Raw genomic sequence first — 17039 nt, 5'->3', positions numbered from 1 at the left:
GTTTTCAGTCCTTATACCTTTCTTTCCTCTTTATTGTTTCAGCCAGGTTGCCAGTCTGTATTTGACAGTAGTTGTGGTAGCTGGCATTTTTATCTTATTTCTACTTCAGAATCTAAAGTTGCTTTATTAAATGTGATGTTTGCTGGAGTTTTATGCTAGTTAGTCTTTATTGAAAGAAGTTCCCTTTTATTGATAATTTAAATGTGCCTTTGTTTAGATGGTCTTTTGATTTTTGACCTTTAGTAATAGTAATATAGAGTATAACATTGATCTTCTGGTATTGAACCATTCTTGCATGCCTACTTGATGTTATTTTTTTCAATGAAATAATTTGTTTTATCAAAAATACATATAAATGAGCATGGAAGATGATTAATATAAAAGTGGGGTATCATGCAGAAATGTAACGATATTCAGAAGGCAGAATTGCCACTGTTTGATGAGGTGTCCCAGAAGATAAGCTGAAAAGAGGCAGTGGGTCATAGGCTTCGTTGTCTCTGAAATTTTACAAGAGCCTTTTCTGGAGAAAGTAATTGGGCAAGGCCCTGAGCAAATATTGGGAAACCTAGAGTTATCCACAGTTTATGTATTTTAAAATATGTGCCAGCTCCTAGAGCTGGATACTGCCTGTGACACAGGAGGAGTGGGCTGCTTAGACTTTTCCGCTTTTAAGTTCCCTATGGCTATCCTTCAGCACTCAGGAGTAGGTCAAAGCAGAACACTTGTGTGTTCTCAAAAGATCCAGGGAGCAGAAGGAAAGAGCTAAACCATCAGCACATGGTCTCACAAGCCAAGTACAGCAAATAACCTAGGCCAGACTCACCCAGGCACTGTCAGATTTCTTAAAAATAAGGTATACCATAAGAAAACATCAGTTGAAGTCTCTTGAGTCATTCTGCACAAATCTGAACTGGCTTCTCTCTTTGCCTGGTGCACAATTACCCTGGGTTCTGTATTTTCCTGAGGAGTCCTATGATCTTTCTTATTTCTGTACCCTACATTTGCCTCTTTCTTGGTTTACTCTCTTGGAGAGGTAAAGCACATCTAGTAGCTTCCTGAGAAAGGCCGCATGGGAGGTAAAGTGTGGGTCCTTGAATGTCTGAAAATGTCTTTAATTCTAATCTCAATTTGAATAATAGTATGGATATAGAATTCCAAGTTTGCAGTTGTTTTTCTTTAAAAATCTGAAGGGATTTCTCTGTTGTCTCTAGCTTCCATTATGGCCACTGTGAAGTCTGAAGCTGTTTTGATTCTTGATCCTTTATATGTGCCCTATTTTGGTTTTGTTTTCCTCTCTAGAAGCTTGTAGGATCCATCCGAGGACATTAATGATTGTAAATTACTTTGTTTTTTATTTATTTGTTTATTTCGGCTGTGCCAGGTCTTAGTTGCAGCATGCAGGATCTTTTAGTTGCGGCATGCATGCGGGATCTAGTTCCCGGACCAGGGATCGAACCCGGGCCCCCTGCATTGGTAGCTTGGAGTCTTACCCACTGGATCACTAGGGAAGTCCCTAAATTACTTTGTTTTGAAGTTTCCATTTTCCTACGTAGTCTTTTCTTTCCCCTATGTTACTGTGTGTGTGTGTGTGTTTATGTTTTATCTCTATCACAATAAAGATTTTCCTCGGGTTTCTGCTGAACTTTGGCTGCCTGCTTATATTTAAGAATAAGAGTCTGAACAGCTGATTGAAGACTTTGAGCAGATAGGGAGGGCTTGTTGTCGGTGAACTTTGTGTTAAAGGTAGTTTGGAACGCATGACATACGATTTGCTAATATTTCCCTAAATTAAACTTTCTATCCAGTCTCAGGTAGAGTGACCCACCAAACTTACAGAATGGTCAGGAAAACAGAACAGAAAGCACTTTAACTGTAGGTAGGCAGGCAGCTCCAATGAGAGTAGAGAGAGAATGGAAAACTGCTTGTGTATAGTTTCTCCTTCCAAACTCACCAATCAGCTAAATCACTCCTTCCCTAAGAAGCTGTTAGTAAAATAGGGAGAGAAGGAGGGAGAAAAAGGCACCAGTGTTATTCTAGAGAAATACTTCCATGTGAAAAAATGGAGTAGGGAATTACGTTAGATTGAACAGTATGTTAAAGTGAATGTATATTTTAGATTTGTCTTCATATTTGCTTTTGGGGTGGTCTCTTTGCTGTTTCTAAGAGAAATATATTTAAAAATCTCCAGTTGTTGATATATTCTCATGGTTTTGTCAGTTGTTACTTTGTATATTTTTGCTACCTTACTATAAGTTTTGTACTTAGCATGCTTTCTGTTTCTTTTTTTTATAGATCAGATGCCTCTGCAGGTTTGGAAGCTGTACATTCTATTTTTATTCTCGTTGTGGTTACTTCTAACCCATAATTATGATTATTTTTCTCTACCAGCGTTTAACGTTATCAATGTTGGAGTCTTACGATAACACAAGAATGTTGGCACACTATCATCCTCCCTGCTTTCTGCAGACACTTTTCCTATTGTCTCTCTGCCCCTATTTCACTTGTTGGTATCACTTGGAGTTTTTTATTCCAGTTAATTTTTTATTTTGAATATTTGCCTAGTAGAACAAATAACTTGTCTGAGGTTACTATTTATCCTTACTTCCTATATATGTTTTATCCATTCAGTTACATGTTTAACCATCAAACTAATAATCACATGGTTTTAAAAAATCAAATTGTGATTAAAAACACATAAGGAAATGAAGTAGTCACCTGCCTCACTCCAGAGTCCTGATCCCAGAATCAACCACATTTAACTCCTTGCTAATCTGTTTTTATCTTCTTATTTCAAAATAATGTGGTCCTCTCACTTTTTTTTTTTTTTTTTTTTTTTTTGCTGTACGCGGGCCTCTTACTGTTGTGGCCTCTCCCGTTGCAGAGCACAAGCTCCAGACGCACAGGCTCAGCGGCCATGGCTCACGGGCCCAGCCGCTCTGCGGCATGTGGGATCTTCCCGGACCAGGGCACGAACCTGTGTCCCCTAGCATCGGCAGGCGGACTCTCAACCACTGCGCCATCAGGGAAGCCCTCATCTCACTATTTTGACTTACCAACTTTAGAGGTTATCTATTACCCTCTCCTTCCCACCCCCTGCCATGGAGGATTTGGCTGCCTTACACTACCATCCCACACTTCTTCTTACCCATCTTCCTAATATTATTTTAACTTTTAGTCAAGTCAGTGAAAATGTTTGCATTATTGTGACCATGTAAGTATTGTTTCTTTCTTCTCTATTTCTTATGTAACTCTCTGGTTTTCCTGGTGTTGACATTGCCTTGCTTTTTTATTTGTCTGGTTTCTATGTACTGTACCTGGCTAAAAGGAGTGGTGCCTAATGCTTTCAAAGTGCTGAGACTTTCAGGAGTTCTGCAGTGTAAACAGTCTTAGTTGTCAGAATCCCAGTCTTTGGTATAATTTCATTCCCTCTGCTAAGTCAGTTATTTGCTTTCTTACTGCTTCTGAAAGTCTCACTCGTTGTCTTCTCTTGGGACTTCCCTGGTGGTCCAGTGGTTAAGACTCCATGCTTCCAATGTAGGGGGTGCAGGTTTGATCCCTGGTTGGGGAGCTAAGATCCCACATGCTGCACAGTGTGGCCAAAAAACAACAAAAAAACCCATTGTTTTCTCTTTATGCTTTGTCCTGGTTGTTTAATACCTCTCATTCTTTTTTGTTTTTTGGTTTTTTTTTGTCATTTTGGGGGAGATTTTGAGGGGAAAGGAGAACAAGGTGAATAATCTCTTGTATTTAACTAGAAAACAAAGTGGTTTTCTGCAACCATGTGTTATATACCTTCGAGAGAGTTATCCATAGTGCTGCCCATTCGTTCCTCCATACCTCCCCCTATTCTGTGTTGAACTCAATTCAACAGGTTTTTCCCACCACCACCACCCCCATCAAAACAACTCTTGTTGAGGTCACTAGTGACCATTACACTGCTTTCCAGTGACCAATTCTCAGTCTTCGTTCTACTTGACTTAAGGTGGCACGGTTGATTACTTCCTCCTGCTTGAAAATCTTTTTTCCCTTGGCTTCCAGGACACCATACTCTCCTGGTTTCCCTGCAATATCACTGAACCCTTCTTTTCAGTCTTCATTGCTGGTTTCTCCTCATACTCCCTACCTCTAAATGTTGGAGGACCTCAGAGTTTAGACCTTGGACCACTACTGTATACTCACTTCCCTGATGATCTCACCCAGTCTGGTGACTTACAATACCATATGTTTTGATTACAAAATTTTTGTCTTCAGGCCTCATCTTTTATTTGAATTCCAAAATCATATCCACCTGCCATTTCACTATCTCCACTTGGTATCTACTAGGCATCTTAGGTTTAGTATGCTTAAAAATCCTGATGTTTCCTTCAAAACCTGTTTCTCCTTCATTCTCTTCCATGTGTCACTAAATGGCAACTGCATCTATTGTTTAGGCCAAAAATTTTGGAATCCTTTCTCTTTTTCATTCATACCCCACATGTATCAGGGAATCCTGTTCGTAGTAACTTTAGAATATATTCAGCATTTAGCCACTTAGCATCTCCACTGCCCCCTCTCTGGTCTAAGCCACATCATTGCTTGCCTAGATTATTGTAATAGCCTTACGACTTGTGGCTCTGCTTCTGCCTTTACCTCACCAGACCTATAGTCTGTTGTCAAGACAGGAACAGAGTGATCCTTTTTTAAAAAAATCTAAGTCATAATACAACACTCCTCTGCTAAAAACTCTCCAGTGGCTTCACATTTGACTCAGTAAAAACTCAAAGTCCTTATAGTGGTCTACACGGTGTTAAGCTATCTGACCCTTTCTACTCTTTGCCTTCTACTTTCCTCCCAGGAGTCACATTGCCCCCCTTGTAGTTATTGAATATTCTAGGCATGCTTCCATAGGAGCTTTGCACATAGCTTTTCTTGTGTCTGGAGCCCTTTTCTCCCAGATATCCTCACGGCCCTCTTCTGCATCTTTCTGGTCATTGCCCAAAAGTCATCTTCTCAGTGAGCCCATCCATGTCACTCTATTTTAAACTGCAACCCTTTCCTTCTCCCTCTGCATTCCCTTATCCTTCTGCCTTTTTTCTTTGCAGCATATATTGCTTTGTGTCCTCCTGCATCCCCATACTTGGAAGTACCTGGCAAATTTAGGCATTCATTTATATTGAAAGAATGAGTGGATAAATCATAGTAGTTACCTGTTCCTAATACTCTCAATGTCAAAACGTTTCACTATAAAAAGAGCATATACGAGTGTTATGAAATTAACACTAATGTTAATGGTAAATGACAAAATCAGTGCAAGGTGAGTTAATGGCTTAAATTCATAACTACTAGCTACAGTATGCAATATTTCCCTAGATATGTATAATTCATCAATGTTTTGTTGCTTCTACCAAGGGTTAGGAACTAGGCTGCACAGCCGGAGGTGAGCAGCAGCAAGCAAGCAAGCGAAGCTTCATCTGTATTTACAGCCGCTCCCCATCGCTCACGTTACCACCCGAGCTCCACCTCCTGTCAGATCAGCCGTGGCATTAGATTCTCATTGGAGCGCAAACCCTACTGCGAACTGTGCATATGAGGGATCTAGGCTGCACGCTCCTTATTAGAATAATGCCTGATGATCTGAGGTGGAGCTGAGGCAGTCAGTGATGCTAGCGCTGGGGAGCAGCTGCAAATGCAGATTATCATTAGCAGAGAGTTTTGACTGCATAGAGACCATAATCAATCAATTGCTTGCAGACTCATATCAAAACCCTATCAGTGAGTGGCAAGTGACAATTAAGCTGCATCTGGTGGCAGGCTTTAAATCAGAATCTGACACTAATTTTAGTCCGCACATGGCCTGCCTTTTGTGGGGTTTTTTTGCCTCTTTTTGTTTTTTTTGGCTGCGTTGGGTCTTTGTTGCTGCACACACGGGCTTTCTCTAGTTGTGGCGAGCAGGGGCTACTCTTCTTTGCAGTGCACGGGCTTCTTTTTTTTAAAAAACATCTTTATTAGAGTATAATTGCTTTACAATGTCCACGGGCTTCTCATTGCAGTGACTTCTCGTTGTGGAGTACGGGCTCTAGGCAGGTGGGCCTCAGTAGTTGCAGCACGCAGGCTCAGTAGTTGTGGCACATGGGCTTAGTTGCTCCACGGCATGTGGAATCTTCCCAGAGATCGAACCTGTGTCCCCTGCATTGGCAGGCAGGTTCTTAACCACTGCGCCACCAGGGAAGAACCCTGCCCATTATTTTATTTACCACTTCCATTCACACCTCTTTCCCACGCTGTGCACTTGTCTCAGTCAGTTTTGGTAAGCCCACAAGCTAACCCTAGCCAAAATGAGTAAAAAACAAACGTCGCTGGAGAGCTTCTTTGAAAAGGGAGAAAGAACCAGTGATGAGACAGCAGAAGACTCTAAGACTGCCAACAAAAAGAAATCTGCATTTAAAAGAAAATACCAAGAGTCGTACTTAAATTACGGGTTCATTGCAACAGGTGATTCACATTCTCCAAGCCCACTTTGTATAATATGTGGCGACTGGCTATCAACGAAACCATGAAACCTTCAGAACTGCTTCGCCACATGGAGACCAAGCACCCTGCATTAAAAGACAAGCCTTTGGAGTTTTTCAAAAGAAAAAAAAGTGAACACAAAGAACAGAAGCAATTATTGAAGGCCACCACTTCATCAAATGTGTCTGCACTAAGAGCATCATTCTTTTTTTTTTTTTAATTAAGTTTTAAATTTTTGGCTGCGTTGGGTCTTCATTGTGGTGCGTGGGCTTCTCATTGCAGTGGCTTCTCGTTGTGGAGCATGGGCTCTAGGCGTGCGGGCTTCAGTAGTTGTGGCACGTGGGCTCAAGAGTTGTGGCGCACGAGCTTAGTTGCTCTGCGGCATGAGGGCTCTTCCCAGACCAGGGATTGAACCCGTGTTCCCTGCATTGGCAGGTGAATTCTTAACCACTGTGCCACCAGGGAAGTCCCGAGGGCATCATTCTTAGTGGCTAACCACCTTGCTAAATCTAAGAAGCCCTTTACCATTGGTGAAGAGTTGATTCTGCCTGCTGCTAAGGACATTTGTTGTGAACTTTTAGGAGAGGCTGCAGTTCAAAAGGTGGCACGTGTTCCTCTTTTGGCTAGCACCATAACTACATGAATTGATGAAACAGCAGAGGATACTGAGACACAATTGTTAGAGAGGGCTAGTGAGTCACCGTGGTACACAATCCAGGTTGACAAGTCTACCAATGTTGACAAGGCAACGGTGCTTGTTTTTGTGCGATATATTTTTCAGGAGGATGTGCATGAGGATATGTTATGTGCACTTTTGTTGTCAACCAACACCACAGCTGCAGAACTATTCAAGTCTTTGAATGATTACGTAACAGGAAAACTGGTCATTTTGTGTTGGTATATGCACGGATGGAGCAGCTGCCATAACTAGACAACTTTCTGGTTTCACTACTCAGGTCAAAGAGGTCGCTTCTGAATGTGAGTCTACACACTATGTCATCCATAGAGAAATGCTGGCTAGCCGAAAAATGTCACCTGAACTTAACAACGTTTTGCAGAATGTGATTAAAATTATCAACCACATTAAAGTACATGCCCTTAACTCACGTCTGTTCGTGCAGCTCTGTGAGGAGATGGACGCAGAGCACACACGTCTTCTCTCATACACAGAAGTGAGATGACTTTCTAAAGATAGATCACTGGCCAGCGTTTCTGAGTTACAAGAGCCGCTCCAGAGATTTCTTTTAGAAAAACAGTCACCACTGGCAGCACATTTCAGTGACACAGAATGGGTCACAAAACTTGCTTACTTGTGTGACATATTCAACCTGTTCAATGAACTCAATCTGTCACTTCAGGGGAGAACGACAACTGTATTCAAGTCTGCAGATAATGTGGCTGCATTCAAAGCCAAACTGGATTTATGGGGGCAACGAGTGAACACTGGGATTTTTCACATTTCAAACATTAGCAGAGATTTTGAAAGACTGTGCCAGGGCCTTCTTTCTCCCAGCTGTTGCATGATCACCTATCTCAGCTTTCAAAAGAGTTTGAGCATTACTTCCCAACCACACAAGACCCCCGAACTGGGCAGGAATGGATCCGTGACCCATTTGTGAATAAGCCAGGTGAATCGACCTTGTCTGTGCTAGAAGAGGATCAACTGCTTGAGATCGCAATTGACGATGGCCTTAAAATTATGTCTGAGACAAGTCCAAATCTCCATACGTTCTGGATTAAAGTCAAGGCGGAATAGCCTGAGATTGCCACAAAAGCACTGAAAAGCCTGCTTCCATTTCTAACATCCTGTCTTTGTGAAGCAGGGTTTTCTGCAGTGACAGCAACCAAAACGAGATTACAGAGTAGACTGGACATAAGCAACACACTTCGTGTGTCACTGTCTCCCACCACCCCCAGATGGGACCATCTAGTTGCAGGAAAACAAGCTCAGGGCTCCCACTGATTCTGCATTATGGTGAGTTGTATAATTATTTCATTATATATTACAGTGTAATAATAACAGAAATAAAGTGCACAATAAATGTAATGCGCTTGAATCATCCCAAAACCATCTCTCTCCCCTACCCCCAAACCCCCGGTCCGTGGAAAAATTGTCTTCTATGAAACTGGTCCCTGGTGCCAAAAAGGTTGGGGACTGCTGGCTTATACTATTAATAGACAATAATAAGTTAAGATTAAAATCCATAGAAATATCAAACTGTTTGCCCTTTATCATTTACATTTTGTGTAGTTTAAATTTGGTTGATTTTCAACTCCAATAATATGTTCATAACCTAGCATACTTAAAGTTTTAGTTTAAAGCCAGCTTTAGTAAGCTTCAGTTAGAAATTAAGCCCCAGAGAAAAGACTACAAGTCATTTAGATAGCATACTTTTTAGATGACATAATTAGAATTGATACTGTAATTGCCCCCAGCAACTTCATTTTATTTATTCTATTCAACATACATTTGATTTCAGGATCTGTGGATCTTTGGATTCATCTTTTAATCAATTCTGGAAATTTTACAATTATCTCCTTTCTGTTCTCTGTAGAATTCATATTAGACATATGTTTAGCCCTCATTCTACCCTCCATATCTTTGTCTTTCATATTTTTCATCTTTTTGTCCCTGTGCTGCAATCTGGTTAATTTTTCATGTATACAGCATCTGCATGTTCACTCTTCAGCTATTTCTAATTTACCATTTAACTGATTCACTGAGGTTTCTTTAAATTTCCATAATTATATATTTAAATTTAAATAATTATAATTAATTATATTTCAATAACTGTATCTGGAAGTTTTTTTTCAAGCTGCCTATTTATTATTGATCATTTATTATGCCCTTTATTTAAGTATGCTATGTTAAATGTCTACAAGAACTCAAATATCTGCAGTCCTTGGAAGTTAAAATGCTTATTGCTTGTGCTGACTCTCACACATAGTATCTGGCCTCTTTACATTTATGGTGCCCTTTATGAATTCACTGCTTGTTAATCTGTAAATTCCACAGGCCGAAACTGAGTAAGGCTTGACTGCAGAGGATTCACTTTTGCCTCTGCTGGTATAATAGAGGCATCATTATTTTGGGACCATTTCAGTCCTTCCTTGAAGGTCTTGAGTAACTGTAGGGGATAGTTAATTTCCTCTCACCCTCACTCTACTTCTGAGCCAAAGCTCAGAATCCTCACAGCTAAGTTGCTATGGGCATCCACTTCTCGGGACACTCATACCCTCTCTTCTGCCTGCAGTTTCCACCAGTTTTGATGGATTTTGCCTCTCCCCCTACTTCATATGAGATCAGTAGTGTGTTAATGTGCGTTTCCCAGCCAGAGTCTTACTTGTTCATCAGGAGAGTCTCACGTGTAGCCAATCACAATGCCAAAAGTAGAAGTTCCCTCCAATTTCCAGACTCTCATAAACAGTTATTTCAAATTTTACATTGTGGAACATCCAATATATCTGTGTTTTTGTTTCTTTGAGATTTTTTTGTAAAACTAATATTTACTTTATAAAAACTAATCCTTACATTGAAATTAACTGGGAATCTCAATATCCCCAATGGAACATGAGGAGAAACCAGGAATGAAGAAACGATATTAATACCAGAAAGTAAACAAAGCATAATTTCTATTAGTAAACTTAATAAACCAGCAAGCATGTATATTTCACCTTATTTTTCTCATTTGCCACAGATCTTCACAGGTCCTTAAATTAAGACAGATATTTGGAAACTTTTGCTTTAAGATTTAGGAAGATTCCTAAGTGCCTTCTGGCTCATCAAAGGAAAGTCAGATACATTTATAATAGTGTAGTTTTATGTATTTTTTATAGTCGATGGCAATATTCTTTGAAATTCTTTGAAAACTGTTCATCCATGTATGTTCAACCATATATGATAAGGCAACTAAACTAATAAACTGATTGGAAAACCCCGCTTCTTAACCATTGTATTAATGATTAAACATTTAATGCTTTACTCTTTTTCCATTTGTATGTGAAAGAAGAAAATTTTTAAAGCCAGCAAAAATTAATTTCTTGATATGAATGGTTAACACATTTTCTAACTGAAACTTGGTAATATTTATTAAGTTCAAAATAATATCTACTTTATTGAGTTGTTGAGAGGTCTAAAGGATACTCTGTGTTAAGCAAAGTAGGTAGCATATAATTAGGGCTCTTGTTAAAGGTGATAAGTACTTCTTAATAACCATGTTATCAAGATGCAGTTTTGAATCAGGAGCTGTCTTTAAAGACTAAGGACCTGCTCAGGGGATCAGGTGGAACAGTGCGGTTGGAACAGAGATGTTCTCTAGTAGCATCCTATTAGAAGAGTGGGAAATTATCTCTACCTGTTACTAGCACAGGTACTGAGGGACAAGGGGAAAAGTTATTGTTCAGGAGTAAGCAGTCAAGATTCTACAATGTTGAGCGTAGAACTGCCACACACATAGCACATATGTGTGGACTATGTATGTATACATACACACGTACACAGATGGAGGACTTGCAGGCTGAGCATGTGGTATATCAATTTAAGAATCTCCCAAAGCAGTGTCTCTCGAACAGCAAAACTGGGGAAGTTTTAAGCTAAGGGTACATGCATATTCATGAAGGAGCTTGAGCAGAGGAGGATTCAGCATAAAATTGGAGCAAAGGTCAACAGAGTCCAAGTCTTACTTGATTGAAGTCAGGAGGGTCAATATCATCATTCCATCCTTCACCTGGATGGGGGCCTTAGTTCCTGCAGAACTCAAAGGTATAATTATTATGTATATCCCTTGAGGAGGAACTAGGACTCTGCTTTATCACTGCACTTTCTTTTTTCCTGCGTCCTTTTGTTCCCTTAAGATCATTAATTACTGAGTCATGTTCAAGGGCAAGCATCACAGCACGCTTAGATCACAAAATGGCTTAGGCCCAATTGGCCTCTCTTATGTTCATAGCAGCACTATTCACAATAGCCAGGACATGGAAACACCCTAAATGTCCATTGACAGATGAACGGATAAAGAAGATGTGGTGTGTGTGTATATATATATATATATATATATATATATATATTCCACAATGGAATACTACTCAATCATCAAAAAGAACGAAATAATGCTATTTTCAGAAACATGGATGGGCGTAGAGATTATCATACTAAGTGAAGTAAGTCAGAAAGAGAAAGACAAAAACCATATTGTACTACTCATGTGTGGAATCTAAAATATGATATAAATGAACTTATCCACGAAACAGAAACAGACTCAGAGACATAGAGAACAGACTTGTGGTTGCCAAGGGGAAAAGAGGGTGGGGTGGATTGGGAGTTTGGGATAGCAGATGCAAACTATTATATATAGAATGGATAAACAATAAGGTTCCACTGTATAGCACAGGGAATTATATTCAATATCCTGCCATAATGAAAAAGAATATGTGTGTAACTGAATCACTTTGCTGTACAGCAGAAACACAACACTGTAAACAAGCTATACTTCAATAAAATAAATTTTTTTAAAAAAGGAACACTGACATGTAGCATTTACCCTACAAGACTGAACTTTATACATCTGACTAGGTTCCCAGCAGTAGTCACCACAATAACACACTTGGCTGAACATATTAATGTATGAAAACTCAACCTGTAACCCAGAGCTATTTACATTTTTCAAGAGATGCCTCCTGATGAAGACAGTGCTTCACCCCAGATTCTTTTGATGTCGCTCAGATCATGCAATTTTCCCATTCTACCTAATCAGGTATACCAAAGACTCCAACAATTTCACCCAATTTTTATCTGAGTTCTTCTATCTCCCCTACGTTCCCCTTTCTTCTGGACTCAGAGTTGATCATGTAAGTTCTGGCTCGGGGCCTCTGGTTGCTAAGAGACAAGACGCTGGTAGGGTGGCACGCTGCACTGCGACTAGAGTGAATGCGAGGTGGGGCCGGGGAGGAGGAAGGCAAAGGCTAGGCGCAGCGACCAGTCGCCGCCGCAGCTCCTTGGCTCCCTCCCTCCCGGCAGGGGCTTGTCGTTCATTGGCTGCGCCGCAGAGGCGCTGGCCTACGATTGGCTAGCGGCTTTGATCCCCGCGCTCCCCGCCCCGCGGAGCTGGTACCCTGCAGTCTCCTGCTAGCGGGCGGGGGTGGCTTGTGAGGGCGCTGCGGCCGGTTCACGGCGCGGGCGGTACCGGCCTCTGCAGGTGACGGAGGCACAGTGAGGGCCGCCCCGGCGTAGAGGTGAGCGAGACGCCGAGGGGGCTCGCGTGCCGGTTGGGGGCGGGAAGTGTGGCGAGAGGCGGTACCGCTGGCAGCTAGCGGGTTCCCTCTGCGGCCTCCTCCCCTGGCGGCCGGGGTCCAGCTTGCCCAAAGTGCCTCCGAACGCCCCCACGCGCAACCCGCAGCCCGCCAGTCGTGACTACTCCAGGTCCCCGAAGCCCGTCCAGCCCGCGAACCAGCTGAGGGACCCCCGGCGTCTGCCTCCCGGCCTCGCCCTGGGTCCCTGCCCCGCATCTTCCCCTCCGTCGCCTAAGCTGTCCGCCCCGCGCCTTTGTCCGCCCCTCACCCGCTCAGCTCTCGGAGCTTCTGCCCCTCTGGGGGAGGCGGGGAGACCGCGAAGGTCTGGGCTGCCCCAAGGACGTGCTGCGCAGCGAGCCTCTGGGCCGACGGTTTGCAGGGCTTTGATCTATTCTTCCTAGGTTTCAGCTGTGATTTTATTTTCCCCTTCACGATGAAAGCCAGCTGCTTCCGTTCTCATTCGTGGTCAGAAAGCCTGGGCACAAGGCTTCTACCCTAGTGCGGAATAACTCTGTTATCCCCCACCCTCTGTTATGCCAGAGGCCTTTGACCTGCCCTGTTGGCCGCCGTCGCTTCCCACCTTCCTCTGCCCAGGGGAAGAAGTCTCTGTCTACAAGACCCTTTTTCTGTTTGAAAAAAGAAAATGAAAATACAGATGCCAGTCGTGGACCTCTGGTCTTAATTACATTGGTTTTATTAATACATTTAAATAAACTACGATTGTGGGAATGGGGGAGACGACATGAGATGTGTTCTTTAAAAGTGTAGAGTATTAAACAAATAGAATTTTTATTTTTGGTAAATAACACGTTTCACATTAAACTTTAACATCTTTTTCATGTTTTATCATGAATGGGCGTAGATCTAGTAATAGTGTATAGTTTGAGCTTCAGACTTTTTCTTATTGGCAGTTTTCAATAAGTCTATACTTCTTTACCGGAATGGGAGGCACTGTGACAGCTACTCAGAGAATTTATTAAGGATTATCCATCAATGCTATACCTTTCATACTTACATTCTGACTTTAAGGGATGCTTTCTTGAACATTCGTTTAACTGGAATTAATACTGGGTAGTTTTCCCTTGCTTGGTATGATTCAGTTGTGTAAAGAAAATGTTAACAGAAAAAATTTTTTTCATATTTAGATGATTTAAATTATTCTTAAACGTATATATTATAAATGAGTAGTATTATATTGGAAATACACATACAAGTTTTAATTATTTTATATGAACAGTATTTTTGATTAGCTAACAGGTGCCTGCACATTGTAGGCCACAATAAATATTTTAGAAATTTTAAATGAATCTTTTTCGAAGCGAAGTAAAAAAACAGCACCCACGTCCTTTCCCTGAATTCTGTTTCAGACTAATTTTTATTGAGGCCCAAACAAATTGTAATAAAATACCCCATGCTCTAACGTACTTCTCAAATTGCGTGGTATGAAAAGTGATGATGTGCTAGGCACACAAGTAGAGAACAGTGAAGTTCTGTAAAATCTATTTTCAACTGGTCTCAAGGCATTGTTTTACATTCTTAAACTAATTTTTGGCAATTTTTATGCCAATAATGGCCAAAATAGGAAAATAATAATAGCAATAATAAATTATTTATTGAGCACCTTTTGTATGCCAGGTAGTGTGTTATATATATTATCAAATCCTTACAATAACCTCAAAGGTAGGTATTATTTTCCTTATGTTGTAGCCGAGACCACTGAAATCATAGGTTGTACTGCTGGAAATGGTAAACTAGATAAGAATCTAGATCTGACTTTCTACTCATTTTGTTGAGAGCATACTTCTTGGAAAGTTGCTGTCTCTCCTTTCATCTGTCACATTTATCTTTTTGAATCCGTTTAATCTGAGGATTTTTGGAATGGTAACGTTACCACTACAAACATTATGTAGTACTAAGTGCCAGGTAGTACTGTCCATATGTCCTCAAAAGTATGTGGGCTAGCTACTATTTTTCTTTGTTTTACAGATGAGGAAACTGAGGCATAGAGGTACGTAATCAGAACCAGATAATACCTTAAGTGGTAGAACCAGGACAAAAATTTGGGTAGTCTGGCTCCTGGGTCCATACCCAACACGATTCTGGCCCATCAACAAGGTACCTCTCTGGTTGCTAGGAAGCTGTGATTTTTAGAGTGCTTAGTTTTTTCTTTGTTTCTTTTTAATGTTCATGCAGAAACATGTAGGATAACTTTATGATGTCTACCACCTGATGTCCTACATCAGTATTTTATGTAAACAATTACATAGTACTAATCATAGTTAACACTTAACTGAGAGCTTCTGCATTCCAACTCCCCATTCCAACATTTAAACATCTCACATAATCCTTAGCAGGATCCTAGGAGGTAGATACTGTTATTTTATGTTGCATCACATTTGTAAGGTGCTTTTATTGTCTTCAAAGTGCCTTCACAAAAATAATCCCTTTGATTATTTGTATGATGTCAAGTAGAGGTATTACCAGCACTTATTTTTTATTGCAGAATTTCAAATGACTTGCCTTGACTAACTTGTGTGGAGTTAAAACTCAAACCAGAGCTTCAGACTCCTATGTTCATTGCTTTTTCCACTATACTGGTTTCTCAGTGGATCTTTGCTTTATACTTCTTGTCTTAAAATAGATAATATTTTTCCATAGGAACAGCTTATATTTGGAGATTATATTCCCAACCCAGATTCAACATCAGTTAAGTCATAGATATGACTAGCTGTAAATCTTTGTCATTATTTTCATCTGTAAATTTATGTTCTGACTTCATATATAATGCCTGGCACATGGTGAGGCCTCAGTAAATGTTAAAATTCTTTTTTTTTTTAAATTTCAGCTTTATTGAGATATAATCGACATAAATTCTCAAAATTTTCTAAATTTGAAGAGAGTAGCTTCTTTTTCTCTTCGATACCACAGCCTTCTCCCTCCCTTGCCTCACAAACAGCTTTCAAAATTGTTTCATTGAATCATAACTAACTTCAAAATGTTTAGACTCTCTCTCTACCCTAAGCCATCATTCCCAACTGCTGTCTTCCCTATACTCTCCTTCTAGAAAGAGCATGGATTTGAGAGTCAGTTTTACCTGGATTTGAGTCTTTGATCTCCCTCTTACTAGTTCTGTGGCCTTGTACAAATTATTTAACTTTTCTGAATGTGTTTCTTCATCTTGTAAAATTGGGGAAAGCATCTATCTTATAGGGTTGTGGTGAGAATTGAAATAACTTACATAAAAGGCTTAGCCCAGCTCCAGGCTCCTAGTAAATATTCAGTAAATAAGTTCTTAAAATTCTCTAAGGTTGAAGGAGGTAGCTTCTTTTTCTCTTTGGTACTGAGGCCTTACCCTCCTCCACAATACCAACAGCTATTATGTGTCCCTCCTCTGCCCCTGATGGTTCCCTTCTGCTTTGGCTGTCAGCAAGTGATATTAAAATGATGTTTGCCTGTTTGTATCCTCAACTCTCTACTAGTAAACTCCTTGAGGACAGGGACCATGCCATATTTATTATGGTATCCCCAATGCTTGGCTTATAGTTGGGACTCGCTAAATGTTTATTGAGCGACATCCATTTGGAAAGCCTTCTAGAGACTTTTTTCTTGGTCATCCTGTTGCCTGAAGATTTTGGACACACCCTTAGTCACTTGATTCAAGGTCTCCTGGATTGAACCAGAGGATGTGTGATGGTAGGAGAGAGGGTGGGGAGCCAGATGAAGAAGCAGGCGAAGCCTCCACTCTGCAGGTGTGAGTGCATGTGTGTATGTGTGTGGAGGTGCCTTGGCTTTTTATATATGAGAGTCAGGGTGTTTGTTTGGATGTGTGTAAGGGTTAAACCTTATCAGGCCAGTTGTCACATTGCTTCTGAAGATAAGGAATAAGGACTTTCCAAAAAATGTTTCAAACATATAAAAACAATGCTAATTACATTTGTTGATATACTCTCCCCACCATATATAACTCATAATCACATGCGTAGTAACAATGATTATGCTTACCCTAAAATGTCAGATTAACTTAATTCTAAGTTTCGTTTGATTACATCAGTCAAAATTAAGTATACTCAGCCTCCATTGTTTATAGCATGGACATTCACTCACAGAGAAATAAAGGAAATATGGCTTAGGACTGCAATGAAATTATCATTCTTTTTAACTAGCTTTTTTTTTTTTCCACAGTTTAGTTCTACCATCCATGAACTGCTAATCAAAATACAGATCAGGCATACATAAGGATTTTTTTTTAAGGAAGATATATT

The 17039-nt window shown here is 40.5% G+C and overlaps 1 protein-coding gene across 6 annotated transcripts in view; it reads left to right on the top strand.

Annotated features, from left to right (window-relative positions):
* The first annotated feature begins 12609 nt into the window (after positions 1-12609).
* SANBR (SANT and BTB domain regulator of CSR) overlaps positions 12610-17039 on the top strand; it is a 70174-nt gene continuing 65744 nt past the window's right edge. For 5 of the 6 annotated variants that reach the window (XR_013831015.1, XR_013831016.1, XR_013831017.1 and 2 more), the window contains exon 1: positions 12610-12720. The gene's annotated coding sequence lies outside the window, so the exon portion shown is untranslated. Of the gene's footprint in view, positions 12721-14809; positions 14893-17039 lie in introns of those variants that run through there. The other variant, XM_079940698.1, reaches the window with a different exon arrangement.

The sequence above is a fragment of the Stenella coeruleoalba genome, assembly GCF_951394435.1.
Source record: "Stenella coeruleoalba genome assembly, chromosome: 13".
Classification (NCBI taxonomy): domain Eukaryota; kingdom Metazoa; phylum Chordata; class Mammalia; order Artiodactyla; family Delphinidae; genus Stenella; species Stenella coeruleoalba.
Note: the sequence above shows the minus strand (reverse complement) of the source record. Positions and strands in the feature narration are given on the sequence as shown.